We start from the raw sequence: 24,480 nt of genomic DNA on the forward strand, positions 1-24,480 counted from the left end.
CCCAACCTACATAGGTAGGAATGATCATCAAAATAAAATAAGAGAAATCAGAGCTCGAACAGAAAGGTTTAGGTGTTCGTTTTTCCCGCTCGCTGTTCGGGAGTGGAATAGTAGAGAGATAGTATGATTGTGGTTCGATGAACCCTCTGCCAAGCACTTAAATGTGAATTGCAGAGTAGTCATGTAGATGTAGATGTAGATGTAGATGTAATTAGTAGTGCCTGAATGGCTACTGCGTGAGGTACAGATCAGTGATAAAAATTTACCATACCAACAAATTGGTTAATTTTTTAAAGTTTTGTGGGCACTGTAGTTGACTAATGAACTCAGTCTATTTTGTAGTAGGCTGTGCTGTTGCTGCTAACTGAATGGTCAAGGAGGGTAACTTTTGATTGCCACAGTTCACATTTGTCATCATTAGCTATGACACCAGGTAAGTGTAAGGCATCAAAAACTACTTTAAGATGCTCTTCATTTTTGTGTTGAGAAATTGAGAAGACAAAAATATCAAGTACAGGTAGCATAAAGAAAACTTAAAAAGTACATTGTCCATGTAGTTTTGTCAAAACTGTGCTGCATTTTTAAGTCCATATGGCATCTAAAGTAGTTCATAAAATGCAAAAGGGCATATAATAGCTATTTTTGGTACATCCTCTTGGTTCATGGGAATCTGCAAATAAGACTTTTTACAGTTCAGCACACTGACCAGAGAGATGTCTGCAAACTTTTGAGTAATGTCCAGGGAAGTGTGTTGGGACACTTGCTGTTCATGTTGTTTATTACTGACATTACAGACAATATTAATAGTAAAATCAGGCTTTCTGCAGGTGGTGCAGTTATCAGTAATGAAGTACTATCTGAAAGAAGCTGCATAAATACTGTCAGATCTTGATAAGAGAGGCAACTTGCTCTAAATGTTCAGAAATGTAAAATTTTGTACTTCACAAAACGAAACAACGTAGTGTACTATGGCTATAATGTCAATGATTCACTGTTGGATTCGGCCAACTCATACAAATACCTGGGTGTATCACTTTGTAGGGATATTACAGGGAATTACCACATTGGTTCAGTCATGTATAAAGCAGGTGGTTTATTGGTAGAATACTGGGGAAGTGCAATCAGTTCACAAAAGAGATTGCTTACAAATCATCTGTGAGACAGTTTCTAGAATGTTGCTCAGGTGTATGGGACCTTTACCAGGGGATATTGAAAGTATACAGAGAGGGACAGCATGAATGGTCACAGATTTGTTTAATTCATGGGAGAGTGTCACAGAGATACTGCAGAAACTAAATTGGCACACTCTAGAAGACAGATGTAAACTATCCCGAGAAAGTCTGTTAACAAAGTTTCAACAATCAGCTTAAAATGATTACCATAGGGATATATTACAACCCCTACATATCGCTCACATGGAGATCGTAAAGATAAGATCAGAATAATTACTGCACACACCGAGGCATTCAAACAACCATTCTTCTGTGCTGAGGATCAGATTAGGATAGTAACTGCATGCATAGAGGCATTCAAAGAATCATACTTCCCACATTTCGTATGTGAATGGAACAGGAAGAAACCGTAATAAATGGTACAATGGGAAGTACCCTCTGCCATGCGCCTCATGGTGGTATATGTAAAAGTAGATATAGATTGGTTAACTGTCTGGAATCAAGCAGGTGTTAAGAGCCCAGTAGGTGCTTCACTGTCTACATGTATCATACATTTTGTACAAGATGACTGGGTGATGCCAAGGACTATCAGACTGTCTGGTGATACTGGCTTGTAATAACTCATCTGTAGCCAATTTGCCTGCATTAAGTTTATCCAGAGCTAATCTATGCTGAGACTGATGTCGATTTTATGAACAGTTCCACTGCAGATAACACTGTGTCTGTACTGCACACGTGAGTCTAGAGGGGCTAGGGAAACACATACAGTAGGTGCACAGGCATCAGAAGAAGAAGACACTGGACTGACCCATGTTAGTTCTCGTGTAGATGCTGCAGGTTGCCCCAATGGTGTGTTTATGCCTGTTTCCGGGTGCCCCACTACAACTGACTCTTCCATGGTGATAATGGCAGAACTGTGAGGCTCTTCTTGAATGGGCTGATACAAGTATGATTGGCCAACGATGAGCTCGTCCACAGATGTGCGAAATTTATCACATAAAGTGTGGTTTTTCTTCATGGAGGTGAAGTGTTTCTTGTTTGAAGTCAAGATAGCATTGAATGAGCTGCTGGAATTTCAGTGCTGATGATAGGCCATTTCGAAGTAACTGTTACCCATGTTTGAAAGTATCAGCAGAATGGATGGTTTACGAGCTGGCATTCATGGAAGGCAGATGCATGTATAGTGAGTGAACACCAATGATGCTGGACACAGAATGTCCACTGCTGTGATGTCGAAGAATTCCACATGTCAAATCAGAGGAGAGATGAAAATATGTTAGAAAATCAAACCCAGGTATGGGTTCCTTGATGTCAGCAATGAAAAACTGTTCTTAAAACATGCCTTCTAAATAAAGGCCCAAGTTCTGAGATGTGGTTCTGTATACTGCAATATATCAATAATTCACCACATAGAGATGGAAGGTGGGTAAGTATTTCTCTGGTGTTTAGCTCACTTGGTGCGGCACCCATTTCAGACAAGACAAACAAATATTGGTAGTGAGTATGATCCAGGGTGTAGAGTCTATCACCCTCACATGGGGATGATGTGCAACTTGATTGACTCATATGTTGAGTAGGCAAGTGAGTTGTGTTGGTGAAATTATCTGGATCATCCTTGAAATTTGGGTGACCACAAGGTGTTATACAGTTGCATACTTATTGCTGAAGTATGTGTGAAGCCAACAAAGACATGGCTGGATTTTCTTAGCCAAGTGCCGAATATTGTTATCAACTGGCTGCCTGTTAGTTTTGACTGGCTGGAGGTCGTTGCACCAGCATGTGTGGTGGGATACCATCCTTGGTGATGTCTATGCACACTCAGTTATGCTTGGCAGCCTGCTGCCATCGGTCACAGCATGATGCCTGACTGAAACAGAGCTGGTCATTGTTTTCCAATAAGGAAATAGATTGTCAATGTTACAACACTGTGAGAAGTCTGTCTGCCAAAATTAGTTTCGTTTCTAATAACTTACTCTGATTTGAGATTTTTGGTAGTTCTAACTGAGAAGGTAACTTTAGATTTGCCAGTGTCCATAGCATATGGTCTGGAATGAGTCTAGTGTTGATTAATGTCCAAAGGCATATCCAAAGTCGACCATTCCTTGTAAATACCTGTTGCCCTGACAAAGTGCAGGAGGAGTGCTTGCTATGTTGTATTTGTTGGTAACCATGGGCATCAAAATAATGTCACTAATTAATGTGGATGTGCTCACCTAGGTGGCTCAGTAATGTGACAAACTTGGAGATGTTATTGAGACTCCAATGGTTGTAGAAATGCACTTGGTGAGAGTGAACCACATAAATGGTTGTTTCGAGCAGGAAGATGGATGAGCTCTTGTGATACAGCCATTATACAGAAGGAAATCTTGCCTGAGCAACTTTCCACTATGTCTGTCTGTGAAAGTTTGCTGGTGGTGGTGGTGGTTGTTAGTGTTTAACGTCCCGTCGACAACGAGGTCATTAGAGACGGAGCGCAAGCTCGGGTTAGGGAAGGAAATCGGCCATGCCCTTTCAAAGGAACCATCCCGGCATTTGCCTGAAACAATTTAGGGAAATCACGGGAAACCTAAATCAGGATGGCTGGAGACGGGATTGAACCGTCGTCCTCCTGAATGCGAGTCCAGTGTGCTAACCACTGCGCCACCTTGCTCGGTGAAAGTTTGCTGAACAGTGTCTTGTTGGTATGCAATTGAATAGCAATCATCACCAAATCACCCAGAAGCTTGGAGGTCAGTGCACATTGTTTAAATGTGTGTGTATGGGGGGGGGGGGGGGGGCGGAGGGGGCGGCATCACTGTAACTGCAGAAGAAAATGTCACTTTCACGTTTTACATGAGGTGGAGGTTGCTCCTGTTTATGTGAAGCATTGAACTGAACGCTGTATAAGTTATTGTTTTGGATTCGTACTTCTCCAGCATTGTAATTGTCAGAGATGGTTCCATTACTGTCATGTATAAGTTGAGATGAAGAAGCAGGATAATTCATAGTAATTGCTGATGTTCATCACGGGTTCATCACTATGGAGAAAACCCAGATGAGGATTCTGACAACGTAATGATTGTCTGACAGCATAATGACTGTAAGCACAAATACAGAATATGTACAACTTATTGCTTGGTAGAAATGCATAAGAATGCATGTGAATACAACTATACAACTAAAGCTCAGCATGAGCTGATTGCAAACGTCATCCTGCAGTGGAGCTATGATGCTGACCAGAGAGTTTTCTTACATTAATTGACATAATAGTTGCTGGGTTGCCACATGGTCTTTTCATGTTCTCTGGAAAAATATGTAAAGAAAAGTGAAACCTTTAACAGTAAAGTAGATACATGTATCTATTGAATAATATGGACCAAACTAACTGTTATTACAACCTAAACAACTAATTTTTACAAGAGTACAGAAACTCGTGTCTCAAACCCACAAGACTGCCAACCCCTCAAATACTAATCAACCCTCCAATTACTAATTTTTGATTATGTGAGGGTACAGAATTTATGCATAATTAAATTGTGATTATTCAAGAGTTAGAGATGGGAAGTTTTGTGTAGCCTGCCATAATGGGTAAAAGGGTAAAAGTGTTGTTTATTAATGCTATTTTAGATCTACATTGAACTTACATTCACTAAGAAAGAAGAAACGTAACACTCAAAAGAGAGTTTTCTACCAAGGAATGAAACTGTACAATAAATTGCCACAGGAGATGTAGCTGAAACAAATGTATTTAAGAAGGCAGTTAAAAGTACCTGTTAAGCAATACATTTTATACAATAGAGGATTACTTAGATAACACAGAGTAAGGGGTTTCATAAAAAATGTACACAAGTAAATAATAATAATCATAATGAAATGTCTATCATTATACATAACACTTGCACACTATATTTGCATTTATTCTCTGGGAAACTTACTTCCACAGTTATGCAGTCTGTAATACTAACACCTTATCTTCTTTCTGAGCCTCCATTCTTCATCCAACCATCCTGATTTATGTTTTCCATGATTTCCTTAAATTACCTCAGGCAAATGTGGGGATGCTTCTTACTCTAAGGCCATGGGTGACTACCTGCTCCATCCTCATCTTACTAGATCTTTAAGTGTGTAAATGCCCTTATATGTGAATTACTTTATTTTTGTCCATCTCAAATTGTAATTCCAGGATGTGTCCAATATCCTTGTAAAAGAGATTCACAGGCTAATACTACTACTACTACTACTACTACTACTAGAGGGTTTGTTTCATATAATGCCCAGATCCAAGTTTTTGCTTAGCATATTATATTTTAGTACACATATTTGTTTGTGTTGTAGTTATTTGAGTTACTACTTGGGTAGTGAGCAGCAGCTGGAGAGTTAATCAGTAGATGTTTCTACACCATAAAAAGTATGTACAAAAATTCAAATAGGCTGCTGAATAGACGACGTTGGCAGAATGCATATTCAAAAACGCATAGATAAAATTTCATAGAGGATCTCTTAGTCTGTCTCAATGTAATTCAGATATAAATAGTTAAAGTACATTTGTACATATTCATGCAGTAAATATACCTGCATTTAGTGGAAGTTATTTATGAAGTATGGAAGAGTAAGTAATACATCAAGCTCAGAACTGAAGTAACATATTTTTATAGTTTTGCCACCAAGAACCCTCTCATTTGGCAACTCTGGAATGTCTTATGAAGCCGCAATGAAAGACACTCAAATTGAGAAGTAAAATAAAAGACAAAAATTATGATGAAGATTTTTGCTGAAGAATAATGCTGTACATTTTTACATCAAGAATTTAGGATGTTTTACTATCCTCTTATGTGGTGGCCCTGGTGTGAAATACAAATGTACTGTGAAGAAATTGGATTCGAAATCTAAAGATGATGAGGTGATTTATAAAACAAAGAAAAAAATGTTATTTTCATCTGAACTTCAACCCCACAGCCAGATTTTCTTTGAAAAATTCTGTTCTTACAAGTGTGTTACTCAACATTTAAGAATATTTAACTATTTCTACATGACATATGTGGATACAAATCACTGATGGCGGGCTATATCGCTAAGTATACAAGAGCTGTCATACAGTGAACAAGGCAAAGGAACTGTGTGTAATAAAATTAATTACGGACTTTGTTGCAACATCAAGCAAAAAATACTCATGAAGAATAAACTTTGCATGAGACCTGAAGTGAGTTAATAGATTAATAAACATTCTCCTTGAAACACTGTAATTATGTGGTGTGAATTGTGGTACATCCCACATCTACACCACATAAGAAGCTATTGTATGCAAGTAGTACAAATCCTTATTTACTACATAAAGAATTTATCCAGTTCTAAGTACTTGAACTGTAAACAATTTTCAAATACTTATTATTACCAGAAAAAAGAAACAAAAGAGAGTTTTTCTTAACAACATAAACCAAAAAGCTGTTGTTAAGTGAATTAACAGGAAAATAAATATACTATTAAATGTTTTTCAGTGACTTTTGACAACAATTATTAAATGCCAAGAAGTTTTTCAACACACTGAAGGAGATAAAAATTTTTACTCACATGAAGTTTAACCAAAATCAGCAAGTTGAAAGTAATTATAGACGATTTGCATGCACTAAAAGTTCATCAGACATAAACTCAACTTATGACCAGAATAATTTAAGAGCAAGATGATGGAGTACACAGTAGCTGCACTCTACTAAATTAATTTAGGTGGCAGACTGCACTCTATTGTTGGCAATTTATATATGACACAACCAAATGGTGCAGTAAGCATTCAACAGAGCATCACTGAGTGGTGAGGCAATGTAGACAACTTGCAGCAATTGTGGCCAGTGACGCATGACTACAGCAGATCCAGTCAGTGCTTCACACAGTACATCCCAGCAGAATTCACTTTATTATTAATGTCTTTGAATATAAGCTGTGACATTTTACTTTGATATTCATAAGGAGATTGACAATAATGGCTCTTATAGAAGGGAATATTACTTCAGAAATGATTATGCATACCATTTTACAGCACTCACCATGCATGAACAAGAGATTTTCTCAGATAACACAAAAAAAGCAGGAGTCATCTCAAATGAGAACAAAAATTATGCTCAAATAGATGACAAATTTTTCAAATAAATAACAGATTTTCTAAAATCGTTAAAACACTAGCAGTGATAAGTTCTCTTATTAAATGAAATGATGGACAAAGAAAGGAAAACAATACATACAGAAAAAATCAGATATGTGGTTTTGATGAAAGTGTGGATATTCCAGCTGGGAATTCTCACAGGAAGAAGCAAAATGCTGATAAATGCAATTAACACCCACTTCACTGCTAAGCATGGACATACAAACAAACATATGCATACATTACAATTTTAAACAACAAACTGAGCAAATCAAAGATATTCTCCCTGCAGGAGGCTAAACTTGCTGCCAAGGAGTCTTATTTTCTAACATTTTGCATCATCGATGTTAAGATCCCCAGAGGGGACACACCCCCCTCCCCTCCCTACAGAGCATGGAATGCTGACCAAAGGAGGTTGCCTAAGTTCATAGCTGCTGACATTATCTTGACACAGTTGGAAGTTGCCCTTGACTATCCATCTTGTGGCTGTCTGCAGTGCAGGATATGGTTGGACCATTTATTGGCAAGAAGAAAAAAATGTAGTGCTGGTGTCCCTTTCCTCTTTTTAGTAAAGGTGATAATGGCTAAGGTAGGGGTGGGACCATTAGAGACATCTGCTGTGGGATTGCTAGTCACTGTTGAGATTATCAAGATATGGTGTCAGTGTGCTCAAGCAGTGGAGGTGACAAGTTAAGAGGTGTGGTATCATCTGTCTCTACCTTCATGCTTGCTGGTGTTAGTTGTTTCATAGGAGCCATGACCATTAGGAACCTATTGGCTGATAGCTGTAATGTTATTGCCACGCATTCAATACTGCTAAGTAGTTTGCACTGGTGAGTGAACTGTCTGCAAACAAAACTGTTCTCAACCTATTATTCCTCATGCTGTCCTTCAACCATGATGAAGTCATTTAGCAGTTTCACATTAATGTCATTTGACTGGAATTGTTGCACATGAAGGTTTACCTTGAATGCATTGTCAGCATTCTCAATGTTTGATGTTCTGTTACACTCTGGAGTAAAGTGAGTGTCATCATCATTTAAGCATTCTTCACATCATCTGTGCCAGTTGTACCTTCTAAAATGCAAGTGTGTTTAGGACTATGCACTGAGATGGTGGCTGGCTTCCCATATAGAAAAATATTGAAAGGTTGTTCTCCTTGTTTCAGTACCTCATGTAGTTCATAATGCAGTGGCTGCAGTGATGGCCTCATTATGTAATATGACACACTTGCAGTCTCCTAAAGCCTTGTGCATGAAAATGCTTGCTGGGTTACAGAGCTGGGGTAGTGGCATTCTCAGTCATGTGATATGTTGTTGCACTATCCAGACTAGAGATGGTAGCTCTGTAGTCATTGGTGGTTGCATCAGGGAGATGAAATATGCTGGTAAATTGAGTGGCTTGCTATATAACATCTCTTTCAAAGAGGCTTGACGAAAGTCTTCTTTGAATGCAGAATGCACAGCTGAAAGAACCCAGGGTAAGGATTCTGCCCACTGCCCCCCATTACTCGTAAGTGTTGCTTTGAGTGTTTGATGGCAGCATTCCACCAAACCATTGCTCTGTGGTTGAAGATCTAGGGTGCAGTAGCACTTGAATCTGAAAAGGTTATGTAGTTCAGGGAATAGTGTGAACTCAAACTGGCAGTCCTAATCTACAATTATAGATGCTGGACGGCCAAAATTAAATATCCATAACTGCACAAATGTCCTCATTGTCTTTTTCGCCATTATGTCTGACAAAGGCGTTGTCACAACTGATCACAGAAGGAATATAACAGAAACATTCTGACTTCAGTACGGGGCTGACCAGGTCGAGGTGGACATGTTGTAACCGGCCTTTGGTTATTTTGTATCACCTGTATTTAGGAGGTGTGTATTGACCAGTCTTGCAGTACTGTTGCGAGATGTCCAGTTAGTTAGTTTCATGTTCCATAGATCATCTGAATGATTCTTTTATCAGAATGATGCGGAATAAGTCAGTTTACAGTATGTGTACACATGTTTAGTGTTTTTTCCAGTTTACCAGTTTTAAAATAGAAATATGTTCATGGAATAGGAGTTGTCTGGGATAAATGATTATGGGTTAGAGATAAAACTTGCTTTGCTACCTGTCAGATATTTTTGTTACTAGGAAACTGATCAAAAATTTTTGTTGCTACATATTGAACTTATTATGAGCAACCGACAACTTTAAAAATGGGCACTAAAGCTCATATTTTTCCTCGAGTGTTGTAGGTTTGGACATCACTATTCTCAAATTGTAATGTATTATTTATGATGAATTTCATTAGTGAATTTACATATTTTGGTGGTACAGTTCGCATGCCTAACTCATTGAAGAAGTGTGTACAAGACAACTGTGTGTGAGCACCACATATCATTGTTACTGTTTGCTTTTCATGCAATCAATACTTTCTTTCTAAGTGATGAGTTACTCCAGACAGTTATTCCCTAAGACATTTTCGAGTGGAAACATGCAAAATATGCCAAGAGGTTGATCTGTTTCTTTCCAAAACTAGCAATTATATGGAAAGCAAAAGTAGCTGAACTTAAACTACTAACTGTTTCTTCTTGTCTCATAGATAGCTCAATAGCATCTAGATTTCTCTGAAAAACCTGAAAGTTTCTTAAAGGAGATCTGTAGACTGTTACAATTAGCAGAGAAGTATTCTGCAGTAACAATTCACAAGCACATGCCTCTAGGTTCTGACCTGCACAAAAACTGTCATCTCATGGAATTGGGTGTACTGCTGGTGGTATGCATCTTCCCAACACAATATTTTGACATCACAAGTCGGTGTCCTCATCAGGCGTTTCCGTGTCTGGTGTTTCCTACACTGTCCACATCTGCTGCAGCCATTTCTGGCGCTATTATTTATTTCCAGGCATTCCATTTGCCGTCCATGCCAATTTCCACTGTTTTCTCTGGTGGCGGCCATGCCAACAGATTCTGTATTAGGCCTGCATCTGCCAGGTGCATTCTCAGCAGTATCAACATGCTGCAAACATTAGTTATGCTGTTGGCAACCACTCTGCCTTCCTAAGATGCCCCTGTGGTATTTGTATGCCTCTACAAGGTGCACTTCCTGCTGAATCAGGCTGCTGTGGGAACTGTGTATTCTGTCTGTGTATGCCACAGCAATCTCTCACAGCAATGGCTGCCATCTAGAGTTCTGTATTGTTTCTGCTCCTAGGATATATGGTGCCTGAGGTTTGGTTGATGCTGTTGCCTCTGAGTGCTACACTTGTCTCCCGAAAAGGTAGTTGCTACCTGGTGCTCCATACAATCCATACAAGATTCGAACCCATGAATTACGCTCCTGGTTGTCTGAGGTTCATTATCAGCAAAGGGAACTCTTTTCATTGTTTCTTTTACCATAGATCATTACCATTGTTTCTTTAGTAATTCAAAAGCCAGATTCCACACTGTACTGAGCTGGTACCTGCTTCCCAGCTGATCAGATTCTCTGTCATCTTGATTTCAATATATTCAGTAATCACACTATTCAAAAATCTGGGGCTCTTAGCTAGGATCCTGTGTTTATCATAATGCATCGTGTATAAAGTCCAAGGAATGTTCTGCTATTGCTGATTTTGTGGCTGTTGTAGCCTGGTATGTGTTTAGTGTTCTTTACATCTTATTTTAACTGTTCTGGTGGTTTGACTGATGTAAGACATACCACATTCACATGGTTTACAGTAGATATCGTGCTTCCTTAATCCCAGATCACCTTTGACTGTTTCAAGGAATGCCCTGATCTTGTTTGGCAGGCAGAATACAATTCTGAATTTGTGTTTTTTTTTTGGGGGGGGGGGGGGGGATCCTGCTGATCTTAGCAGATATAGGCCCCGCATATAGTAGAAAGGCTTCCATCCTGGTCTTCTCCAACTATATCAGGTCATTTGTTCAGATGTAGTGCTTTGCGAACGTCACTGTTTGAGTACCTGTTGTCTGTAAACACTTGCTGTAGATGTTCTAACACTGCTGCCAAGTTGTCCGAGTTGGACAATGTCTTGGCTCAATGTACAAGTGTTCCCAGTACCCCATTCTTCTCACCAGATGATGGCAGCTGTCAGCCTATAATTTAAGTGTGTGTTGGTTTCCTATACACACTGTGGCCTAATGTGCCACCTGTCTTCCTTTTCACCAATAAAATCGAAGATATCATTCTCTAGTTACACTGTGAACCCTGCTGTGGTGTGTCGAGTTCAGATGGTCATGGAACTCATCCAGTCTTTTCCGACCATGTGCCCAAATGACAAATGTATTGTCAACGTACCTGCAGAAACAGGTCACATGGCAGACAGCAGTTGTGCAAGTGTCTCATTTTCAAATCCCACCATAAACAGATTTGCCACTACCGCTAATAAGGGTCTATCCGTTGCCACTCCTTCAATCTGTTCTTAAGTTGGCCTCCACACAGGAAGTAAGCTGATGTTAAAATATGCATGAAAAGGTCCGGCTGCACTCCATCAAATCCCTCACTTCTTAAACTGAGATTGTCCTGAAGTGGTGCCCTCATGAATAAGATACAACCTCAAAGCTGACTATGATGTCTGTGTTCGAGATTCATAGGTTTTTGAGGTGTTCTGCAAAGTCCAAGGAGTTGTGGATATTGCGTCCAAGTGTTACATATGTTGCAACTCCTCATTTCTCCATGCTAACTCTACATGAAAATGATGCTAGTCTATAGTCCCTAATATTTAACTTCTCCATTCCTGTGGTTACATGGTATTTAGAGAGGTACACGGCACCAATCACTTCAGTGTTTTCTACATTTTCTAGACATACAAGAAGCTTATCTGTCTTGTTTTCCAGCCCACTAATGTTGTGACGAAACAAATTAATTTCACTTTTCTGGAAACTATCACACAAATTGTAGTCTCATTCTGTTCTAATTTCTTTTATTGTAATTTGGCTATCTGAAGGGCGGTACTTTAGGGTCAAAACTCTGTTGTATATATGCTCCACATAAATTCAGGTCATTGATGTGCTGGGTCATATGGTCTCAGGATGACAGTTGGCCAGATCTCTGGGACAACTCATGGCATGAATGGCAACCTGAGAATCTTCTTGCATGGCCCAGGCAGCTGGACCCACATGAGGTTACGAATGGATTCAGATGGGTTGTGTCCAACATGGATGGACTGGTAAAATCATTTGAGGTGATGCTGTATAGACCTGAAGTAGTTGGTCAAATATTATCTTGATTGAACTCATCACTGAAATCACCAAGCAAGCTGAAATTCATTACACATTGCTCATGCATGCATTGATCACTGTTGTAGTTCATAGTATGACACAGTATAATGTCACTACCATGTTTCGCACATAACATAGGCAGATATGGGTAGTACAAAGCATCATTTCAGTCACTGTGTGAGTCGCTGTTTTGTCTAAGTTGTTTGGGAATGCGGCAATTGTGGGACAGGCCCATTGTCGAAGTGAACACAATCCAACAAAGTACACTTTTTATGTTGAAGTTGCAGCTGCTGTTTGTTGCAGGTCACCACTGTGGGTATTCCATGTTTACAGGAAGAAGCAGAAAGCCAGTAAATGCACTAACTTTATTACTAAATTTGGACATACAACAAAACACATACGTTTGGTACAACTGTAAACGACAAACTGAGCGAGTCAAATGTATTCTCCCTGCAGAAGACTCAACTTGCTGACAAACAGACTTTATAACATCCCAGCTCTCTCAACCAAATTATAACATTTCGGGGCCTCCACCAAATTATAACATCCCAGCTTCCTCAACCAAATTATAACGTCCCAGGACTTTCTGCACCAAATTATAACATTTCAGCTCCTCAACACCAAATTAAAACGTTGCATTAGGAGGTGTCTGCTTCGTGCAAAAGGTCTTGAGTTCATATTGAAGACAACAAGTAATTCTTCATTACAGACGTTTATTTACAAACAGAACTGACAGACTTCACGGACTCAACAACTGACTCTGCGAGCTAACCGCACTGCATATCCAAACTGAACTGGCAACTGACAACTCCTAGGTGTATTAATATCTTTCCAAACAATGAGAGTCTTTGACAATGTTTTGTTTACAATAGCAATTCACGACTTAAAACTAAATTAGACATTACAGAATTTTAGTACAGATTAAAGTAAGTAAAAGGATCAGTACATATAAATTCATACAAGCATAATTTCCAAATAGATTTTATAGCATTTTTCTACCAGGTTCTGGATAACCTTCACCAGATTTGTACCGATGTTTCCAGAAATATCTTGACATTTGATTCTGGATATTTCTTGAGTGATTCAGAACAACCATTTATATGTAAAATGATTTAAATCGTGTATCAAAACGTAAATAAATCCCCTCAGCAATATTTCTTGACACAAATCGTCTTTCGAAACTAGGTCATGAAACAGTTTTCACAAGTTTTCGTATTTTTGCGATCATGATATAGAATTTCTCCATAGAAAGCTCCAGAAGTGTGCATTAAACGTTCATTTAGAGACTTTCTCTTTAGCTGGTGAGTTTTTAAAAGTATCTTGTCCATATTATACGAAATATTTTATCTCAAAACTGATTGTTGTTGTTGTTGTTGTTGTGGTCTTCAGTCCTGAGACTGGTTTGATGCAGCTCTCCATGCTACTCTATCCTGTGCAAGCTTCTTCATCTCCCAGTACCTACTGCAACCTACATCCTTCTGAATCTGCTTAGTGTACTCATCTCTCGGTCTCCCTCTACGATTTTTACCCTCCACACTGCCCTCCAATGCTAAATTTGTGATCCCTTGATGCCTCAAAACATGTCCTACCAACCGATCCCTTCTTCTAGTCAAGTTGTGCCACAAACTTCTCTTCTCCCCAATCCTATTCAATACCTCCTCATTAGTTACGTGATCTATCCACCTTATCTTCAGTATTCTTCTGTAGCACCACATTTCGAAAGCTTCTATTCTCTTCTTGTCCAAACTAGTTATCGTCCATGTTTCACTTCCATACATGGCTACACTCCAAACAAATACTTTCAGAAATGACTTCCTGACACTTAAATCTATATTCGATGTTAACAAATTTCTCTTCTTCAGAAACGCTTTCCTTGCCATTGCCAGTCTACATTTTATATCCTCTCTACTTCGACCATCATCAGTTATTTTACTTCCTAAATAGCAAAACTCCTTTACTACTTTAAGTGTCTCATTTCCTAATCTAATTCCCTCAGCATCACCCGATTTAATTGGACTACATTCCATTATCCTCGTTTTGCTTTTGTTGATGTTCATCTTATATCCTCCTTTCAAGACACTGTCCATTCCGTTCAACTGCTCTTCCAAGTCCTTTGCCGTCTCTGACAGAATTACAATGTCATCGGCGAACCTCAAAGTTTTTACTTCGTCTCCATGAATTTTAATACCTACTCCAAATTTTTCTTTTGTTTCCTTTACTGCTTGCTCAATATACAGATTGAATAACATCGGGGAGAGGCTACAACCCTGTCTCACTCCTTTCCCAACCACTGCTTCCCTTTCATGCCCCTCGGCTCTTATGACTGCCATCTGGTTTCTGTACAAATTGTAAATAGCCTTTCGCTCCCTGTATTTTATCCCTGCCACCTTTAGAATTTGAAAAAGAGTATTCCAGTCAACATTGTCAAAAGCTTTCTCTAAGTCTACAAATGCTAGAAACGTAGGTTTACCTTTTCTTAATCTTTCTTATAAGATAAGTCGTAAGGTCAGTATTGCCTCACGTGTTCCAACATTTAGACGGAATCCAAACTGATCCTCCCCGAGGTCCGCATCTACCAGTTTTTCCATTCGTATGTAAAGAATTCGCGTTAGTATTTTGCAGCTGTGACTTATTAAACTGATAGTTCGGTAATTTTCACATCTGTCAGCACCTGCTTTCTTTGGGATTGGAATTATTATATTCTTCTTGAAGTCTGAGGGTATTTGGCCTGTCTCATACATCTTGCTCACCAGCTGGTAGAGTTTTGTCATGACTGGCTCTCCCAAGGCCGTCAGTAGTTCTAATGGAATGTTGTCTACGCCGGGGGCCTTGTTCCGACTCAGGTCTTTCAGTGCTCTGTCAAACTCTTCACGCAATATCGTATCACCCATTTCGTCTTCATCTACATCCTCTTCCATTTCCATAATATTGTCCTCAAGTACATCACCCTTGTATAAACCTTCTATATACTCCTTCCACCTTTCTGCCTTCCCTTCTTTGCTTAGAACTGGGTTGCCATCTGAGCTCTTGATATTCATACACATGGTTCTCTTCTCTCCAAAGGTCTCTTTAATTTTCCTGTAGGCAGTATCTATCTTACCCCTAGTGAGGTAAGCCTCTACATCCTTACATTTATCCTCTAGCCATCCCTGTTTAGCCATTTTGCACTTCCTCTCGATCTCATTTTTGAGACGTTTGTATTCCTTTTTGCCTGCTTCATTTACTGCATTTTTATATTTCCTCCTTTCATCAATTAAATTCAATATTTCTTCTGTTACCCAAGGATTTCTAGCAGCCCTCGTCTTTTTACCTACTTTATCCTCTGCTGCCTTCACTACTTCATCCCTCAGAGCTACCCATTCTTCTTCTACTGTATTTCTTTCCCCTATTCCTGTCAATTGTTCCCTTATGCTCTCCCTGAAACTCTGTACAACCTCTGGTTCTTTCAGTTTATCCAGGTCCCATCTCCTTAATTTCCCACATTTTTGCAGTTTCTTCAGTTTTAATCTACAGGTCATAACCAATAGATTGTGGTCAGAGTCCACATCTGCCCCTGGAAATGTCTTACAACTTAAAACCTGGTTCCTAAATCTCTGTCTTACCATTATATAATCTATCTGATACCTTTTAGTATCTCCAGGGTTCTTCCACGTATACAACCTTCTTTCATGATTCTTAAACCAAGTGTTACCTATGACTAAGTTGTGCTCTGTACAAAATTCTACTAGGCGGCTTCCTCTTTCATTTCTTAGCCCCAATCCATATTCACCTACTATGTTTCCTTCTCTCCCTTTTCCTACACTCAAATTCCAGTCACCCATTACTATTAAATTTTCGTCTCCCTTCACTATCTGAATAATTTCTTTTATTTCATCGTACATTTCTTCAATTTCTTCGTCATCTGCAGAGCTAGTTGGCATATAAACTTGTACTACTGTAGTAGGTGTGGGCTTCGTATCTATCTTGGCCACAATAATGCGTTCACTATGCTGTTTGTAGTAGCTTACCCGCATTCCTATTTTCCTATTCATTATTAAACCTACTCCTGCATTACCCCTATTTGATTTTGTGTTTATAACCCTGTAATCACCTGACCAGAAGTCTTGTTCCTCCTGCCATCGAACTTCACTAATTCCCACTATATCTAACTTTAACCTATCCATTTCCCTTTTTAAATTTTCTAACCTACCTGCCCGATTAAGGGATCTGACATTCCACGCTCCGATCCGTAGAACGACAGTTTTCTTTCTCCTGATAACGACATCCTCCTGAGTAGTCCCCGCCCGGAGATCCGAATGGGGGACTATTTTACCTCCGGAATATTTTACCCAAGAGGATGCCATCATCATTTAATCATACAGTAAAGCTGCATGTCCTCGGGAAGAATTACGGCTGTAGTTTCCCCTTGCTTTCAGCCGTTCGCAGTACCAGCACAGCAAGGCCGTTTTGGTTAATGTTGCAAGGCCAGATCAGTCAATCATCCAGACTGTTGCCCCTGCAACTACTGAAAAGGCTGCTGCCCCTCTTCAGGAACCACACGTTTGTCTGGCCTCTCAACAGATACCCCTCCGTTGTGGTTGCACCTACGGTACGGCCATCTGTATTGCTGAGGCACGCAAGCCTCCCCACCAACGGCAAGGTCCATGGTTCATGGGGGGAGGTCAAAACTGATAATTTATACAATTAATCAGAGCTACAGCAAACAGTGAGTCTTTCTTTTACAAAATGAAATATAATTACAAAATTGAATGAAAATAGGTTACTAACACTAATATATATTTACATTAATTCTATTTTTGTTCTTTCTGTGCAAAATGTCCTAATGTTGACACAGTACAATATTTAAACATCGCCAAAGTTTCCCTTTACATTTTGCATATCTGTATCGACATCCCCTAAAAGTCTACAGTATTGAATACTTCAATATGTCCCAATATGTCCTGTAATGTTAAAACTTGTTGTCTAATATTTTACTTCATCAATGATGATGTCCCCACAAAGATTTAGATTTTGTATAAGAACAGACTGAAAACAATACTGAACATTCTGATACTGTCAGTGCAATACAGGTTGTTCGAGCAAATGAAGAAAAACTAATGGACACAGAAAATACTTTATAAATATATCAAATTTAATAATTTAGAAATGGTTATAATTTTTACAAATGGAAGGGAACCACAACTGGAGGAACCACAAGTAATTGTGCTACCTTTTGGCAGTGATGAAACTATCTATAACAATGATCAGACAGATAATAACCCAATTTCATCTAATAATAGGAATAAGTTACGAGTCTCAGCTACTAATGACCGAGTAGTATCATCAATTAGTATTTCCAGATTTTTACCATCTATTCCTTCTGAGACATTACTGTCACATGGTAGTACTGAGAGTGTGCCAGCTCCTGGTTATGTTGAGATTACATCACTATGTGATACTACTGAGAACTTGCCACGTTCTGTTAATATTAATAATAATTTACCAGCATTTGCTAAAACCAAAAATACCTTCAGTTATTAGTGATAATTTATTATCATCTGTTATTACTGATAACTTACTGTTTGTAGTAATGACTGCCAAATTGCTACATTTTTTAATTCCACAGTGGTTATTATTGAAGTACTACTAAATGATACTATTAACAATAGCTTATGTTATTGCTATATAAGTTAGGTTGGAACCCCATTACATATCTTCAATGGTAACAAAGATACAATAGATAATTCACAGGTGAATATTCATGCCAGTTATCATTGTCATGAGTTGAACATACAGTTAGATAATTAAATGTTTCAGCAGAAGAAAATGCTAATTCTCAATTTCTGATCACATCATCTTTAACACATAGTTCAATTTGTGCAGCTAGAAAGAACTGCCTACTACGTAAATTGATTTGTGTATTATATTCATGTTCTTGTGTTTGAATTTAACCATCACATAAAATGCAGCACTGTAACTCAAAATGACAGTCATTTGGGCTAGCAGATTCTTCTGCTGTCCCCTTCTATAAGAATACAAATACCTGGGTGTAACAATTTGTGAGAGTATGAAATGGAATGATCTAACAGGTTCAGTAGTAGTTGAAATAGGTGTCAGATTTAAGTTGATTTGTAAGATCCTGGAAAAACTGCAATTACTGTACAAAGGAGATTGCTTCCAAAAACTCACGTGACCCATCCTAGGCTATTGCTTATGTGTGTGCACACACACAAAATAAGAATATCAGGAGATATAGAATGTAGTCATATACAAAGAAGGGCAGAAAGTTGGGTTACAGGTTTGTTTGACTTAAGGAGGAAGTTTGGGTAAGTTACACCAAACAACACTCCCATTTTGCAGTAGTTCATTTATTCACCTGAACACATCAAAGGCTTACACAGAACTAACATGGCGGAAATGCACAAAGATAATGTTTAGCTTAATCCAAAGACGATACTCAGATCGATGTTGGTGTTGACCTCATCAGCACCACAAAGACCCCCTGCAGTACAGAGTACTCTTGAGAGGCCGGCCGGGGAGAGAGAGAGAGAGAGAGAGAGAGAGAGAGAGAGAGAGAGAGAGAGTGTGTGTGTGTGTGTGTGTGTGTGTGTGTGTGTGTGTGTGTGTGTGTGTGTGTGTGTGTGTGTGCGCGTGTGTGTGCGTGTGTGTGCGTGTGTGTGTGTGTGTGTGTGTGTATGTGGGGGGGGGTTGTGTCATGAGCACCAGATGAAGGGAAACACACAATGAACAGTATATCATCGTGTCGTATTATACAGATGTTGTGGATTATGGCTGGGGGGACATGAGAAACCTCGACAGGGTGAGGCAGGCGACAGGGCAGAGGTCGAAGGGACCAGCGAAGGGCCCGGCGGCGAGGGCGTCATCATAGGTAAGCTCAACGCAGGGAGCATGCTATCACTCGACGGAGTGCGTGAGACCGGAGTAGAGGGCGAGGTCGGAGAAGAGCTTGACGATTGGAGCAGGAAGTCACTTGACTGAGTGTGTAAGTCCGATATGGAGGGAGTGGTCAGAGCATCGTGAGCCATGACAGTGAGTGGCGTGGTTGTGGCCTGAATGGGGGTAGAAGTGGGCTCCACATGAGCAGACTTAAGTCTGTTGAGAGAGACTGTAACGGCCGAACCTTTTATCTGGATGTCATAGGTGTTAGCTGAGCGCTGGAGAACTCAGTGCGGGCTGGTATATGGAGGTGGGGGCGAGCACGGACAGTGTCATCTCGGAGCATGATGTATTCACAATTGTCCAGAGATTTCAGGACGTGAATCTTAGGGCGGAGTGGCTGGCAGGCAGAGGGATATGGAGGTTGATGAAGTAGAGTCTGACACGGTCCACAAAGGAAGGTAAGTCAGACTGAGGGAGAGAAGCGGAAGGGCTCACAAGTTCGCCAGGGAGAACAATGTTCTGGCCATATACGCACTCGGCTATTGTGCCTTTAAGGTCTTCCTTATAGATCGCACGAATGCCGAGCAGCACAAGGGAAAGGACCTCCTTCCATAGAGAGTCATGGCATCGAAGAGCCGCCTTGAAAGTGCGGTGCCGGAGCTCAACTAGCCTTGCTTTGCAAGTGATATGCTGTGGTATGGATGCGCCGGATGCTGCAGATGTTACAAATCTTGTTGGACAGGGCTGACTCAAATTGTCTGCCCTGGTCAGTCGTGATGATAGCTGTACATCCGAAACGCAATACCCATGACTCAACGAAAGCTGAGCAACAGCTTCTGCCTTAATATTGGGGAGGGGAGCAGCCTTGACCCAGCAAGTTGTTTGGTCGATAGACGAGAGAACATAGCGAAAGCTGTTAGAGAGGGGGGAAAGGGCAGACAATGTCAATATGAATATGCTGGAACTGCCCTGGAGGGATCGAAAAGGCTCCGAGTGGGGGTGAAGTGTGCTTGTGTACTCTTCAGTGTTGGCACGCGATGCAGGAGTGTGCCCATTGCTGGCAGTCCTTGTTGATATCTCTCCACACAAAGTGCTCCGCAACGAGGTGGGCTGATGCACGAACACCGGGGTGGGCTAAATTATGCAGTTGATTGAAGACAGTTCGACGGAGTGTGGTTGGGGTGAGGGGGAATAATGTGCCCGTACTGTCATTGGACCAGATCTCACCAGAATGCCAGGGAAGGTGGTGCGGATGAAGTGTAGTGAAGAGGTAGAGTCTGAAATCAGTTTTTGTGTGTCCTCATCGGCAGGATGGAGGTTAGGCAGTTCAGAGAGGTCTAACAGTGAATGAACGGCGTCGACTCATGAAAGGAAATCAGCAACTATATTGTCAGCACCTTTTATGTGTCTGACATCGCTGGTGAACTGAGATATGAAGTCCATGTATCTGAAGTGGCGAGGAGACGGGTCAGCTGGTGTGTTTGTAATGGCCGCTGCCAGGGGTTTGTGGTCTGTTAAAACATAGAAAGGGCGTCCCTCAACATCTCTCTTAAAATGCTTGATCACTTTGTGGACAGCGAGCAACTCCCTGTCAAACGCGGAGTATTTCCGTTGTGCATTGGTGAGCTTGCGCGAGAAGAACTGCAGAGGCGAAGTCTGGCCGTTGATTGTGTGGCTAAGGACAGCACCGATAGCAGTATCGCTCACGTCTGTGGTGATGAAAAGCTGCACATTGGGATGAGGAGGCGCAATGGTGCAGGCCTTGTCAAGAAGATTTTTGAGGACAGTGAAAGAGTCAGTCACAGCAGGGGTCCTCGGAACGGGCCGAGATCCAGAAGTGTGGGTGCCTGCCAAGGTGTCCGTCAGTGGAGCCTGAATCTCCGCAGCCCGAGGTAGATGTCGGCGATAATAATTAACCGTCCCCAGAAAGCGCCAGAGCTCTTTGAATGACACAGGTCTGCGAAGGTTTAGTATTGTCTGTACTTTCTCAGGGGGCGGTAAAACGCCGTCGGCAAAGACCCGAAAACCAAGAAAAGTGACAACGGGTTGATGTAGCTGCAATTTGTCCTGGTTGGTCTCGATGCCTGCTGCCGCGAGTGTTCATAACAGTTTGCACTGTCGAATGTTGTCCTCGACGAAGGAGCTGAACACAAGAATGTCATAAAGATATGCTAAGCTGAATTTTAGGTCCAATAGCACTTTGATGAAGCGTTGCCAGGTCTGGGTTGCGTTTTTCAGGCCGAAGGGCATGAATCGAAACTGAAATAACCCGATCAGGGTGGTGATTGCTGTCTTCTCGATGTCTTCAGGTGCCATGGGGATCTGGTGGTAGGCCTGTTTGCAATCGATGAAACAGAATGTGGTCGCACCTGCGAGGGAACTGGTAAAGTAGGCAGTGCTGGGTGTGTGGTAGGTGTCCATAATTGTTTGTGCGTTTAGTCAACGGTAGTCTCCGCACATGCGCCGTGACCCATCTTTCTTGGGTGTCATATGTATGGTGTAGACCAGCTACTGGCAGACGGTTCAATGACGCTGGAGCTTAGTAGTTCAGAAATATGGTTTTTAAGGTTGAAGAGGCGCTCGGGAGAAAGTCGACATGGTTTACTGGAGATCGGGGGACCTGACGTGAGGCAAAGTTTGTGAACAGCGCCGTTGGTGACGACAGAAATGTTGCCGGCGGCATGGGAGACAGTTTGTTTATAATGTGAGGCGGGCGGGGCAGGCGAGGCGTGGTCGTGGTGTTTGGAGCCACTCGGCGGATCCGACGGGAACCAAGGTGGCAAGTGTCCCAAGAGTCAACGCGACAAGATGGCTGCCGGCCCAAAGCAGTGGCACCGTGTTCGGGTGAATTCCGTAGAGCTCGTGAGCCGTTAGTGAGTCCATTGTCCGAGAGCGCAGCTTGTGGCAGCATGCTCGCGTGCGAAGTGCTAGGCGCGAGTGCACTGTTTGTTGTCAGTGGCGGTCGCACGGCGGCGCGCAGGAGCCGAAGTTGTATAGTTTGAGGTGCTGTCCAAGAGTGGCGGGTTAGGAGCCGTCAGTTCGGGAACACGTGATGCTCGTCGCGCATGCGCACTTGTGTCCGGCCAAGTGTCAAACGCTGCCATGTTAAGAGGGTGTGGCCCTGTGGAGCTGTCAGTACACGTTATGGCAGTCTTGACACCACAGTTGCAAGGTGTAGCGGGTGGTAAACACACGGAGGCTCGATTGCTGGGATTGCAAGCAGATTCGGTGCACTTACTGACCTTGCTTTGTCCTTGCTGAAGTGTCTGTAATTCCTTTGCTGCATCGGCGAGCTGGAGCTGTGTTTCCTGGAGCCGGAGGGAGAGCTCGAAGTTTTCCTAAAGTATGCGAGCGACGTGTTCAAGCTCAACAAGGCACTTATGAAGGTTTCTTGTAATTTCGTCGACAGAGACAAGCATGTACGGATGAGATGAGCCTGGACTGATGTTTCACATGGGGGCTTCTCGATGGAGCACAGGGGAAGTGAGTCTTGGACAGATGGTGAAACACGCTGTTTCGCAATAGGTCCGGTGAAAGTTTGTGGTGTCGCAAGAAGTCAATGCCTAGTGTAGGTTCGTCAATTTCGCACACTAAAAAAGTCCACTCGAGTTTGCAGTTTGCGGAGAGTGAGACGACATGTGAAGTTGAGCCCAAGCACTGTAGTTTAGTTGAATTCACGGCTTGCAGTGAAGTATGATGAGGGCAGATGTTCGACGACGCGAAGGACATGGGCAGCAGTGAAACATCAGTGCATGTGTCCACTACGAAGACGTTTCCCGACGAAATGTCTTTAATGTAAAGTCGTCCACAATTATCCGGTCATTCCCAGACAGAATGGAGCACTGGGGGGTGCCTGTCATGTTGTGCGCAAGAGGCGGCACCCGAACCTACCGGCGATTGGGTTTGGGAAGTAGCAAGGTGGTCTGCAGTTCCATGCCCCCTCACCAAACCGTGTGTGGAAGTAACAGTATGGGTAGTGTGGTTGCATTTCCTGGGCAAGGTTCGTTGCCAGTGGCGGTGGCCAAGGTTCGGTGGCCGCAGCGGGTTTGGTTGCAGGAGGGGGCGTGATCGTGGGAAGAGCCGGTGACGTCCCAGTTGCTTGTTTCTTGCTGCTTTCCGGAGCAAGTGGAATGGTTGGCAGTCAGCCTCGGCCACGTCCGGCTGCAGGGCTGAGCCTGAACCTGAGACTTGTCAGGTAGGCAGCGGCTGGTGAAGTGGAGCAGTGATGCATCGTGTAGCTTGTCAGCAATTGTCATTCTTTGCTCGACAGGTTAAGGAGGCCTTCGAGCCAGAGCAAAGTGGATGTGAGGAGATAGTTTATCTGACCAGATGGTGAGGAGAGCTGTGTCAGAGAATAGATCGGTACTGACCAGGGCATGTAGCCGTCTCCAGAGCTGGGAAGGTTTGTCATTGCCGTATTGCTGCCTCAGTTGAGAGTGCAAGCCGACACAGGACTGTCTCTTTGGCTAGAGTGTACCGGGTAGATGAGTCTGGGGCGTCCACCAGGTCAGCAATCAAGTCCTCCTGGTCGTGCTGGTGGGTGATGAGGCACAGAAATCTGGTTGACTCATCAAGTTTGTAATGGTCGAACACTTCATCCACAATTTTGAACCAGGTTGTAGCTCTGTCAGGATTGAACGGCGGCATCATCGGTAAGCATTGTAGAATGTTCGGAAGAACAGATTGAGTTGAGTTCATTGGGGCACTGCCTGAAACAAGCTGTTTTTGCTGTAGTATTCCAGGAGAGTGTGCCTCCAGGGGATGTGGCAATGATGGTTGTTCGGGTGGCAGCATGAAGATGAGACATTGCGGTTGAGCACAATCCATCACGATGCGGAAGGCCGATGCGGGTGAGACACCATAATGTGTCGATTGCGGTTGCAGCTCAAAACATTGCAGGTGTGTTTGAATTGACACGTTGCGGAAGACCAATTCAGATGAGGCACCGAGATGTGCCGAGAACTGTGCGGAAGCTCGACTGGAGCCAGCGTGTGGGCGACAGGTGAGAAGTTCAAAGTTTGAGAACGCATGTTAGTCCACGGAAAGCTCGACGTAGGATCAGAGCCGGGCCCACCTGTGTTGCAGGAAGGCTGCAGATGTGCGGGCTGTTCA

The 24,480-nt window shown here is 42.0% G+C and overlaps 1 protein-coding gene across 1 annotated transcript in view; it reads left to right on the forward strand.

Moving 5' to 3' along the window:
* Positions 1-24,480, forward strand: part of LOC126353785 (uncharacterized) — a 255,057-nt gene that overhangs the window by 224,884 nt on the left and 5,693 nt on the right. The window lies entirely within an intron of this gene.

This window comes from Schistocerca gregaria, chromosome 3 (assembly GCF_023897955.1).
Source record: "Schistocerca gregaria isolate iqSchGreg1 chromosome 3, iqSchGreg1.2, whole genome shotgun sequence".
NCBI lineage: Eukaryota > Metazoa > Arthropoda > Insecta > Orthoptera > Acrididae > Schistocerca > Schistocerca gregaria.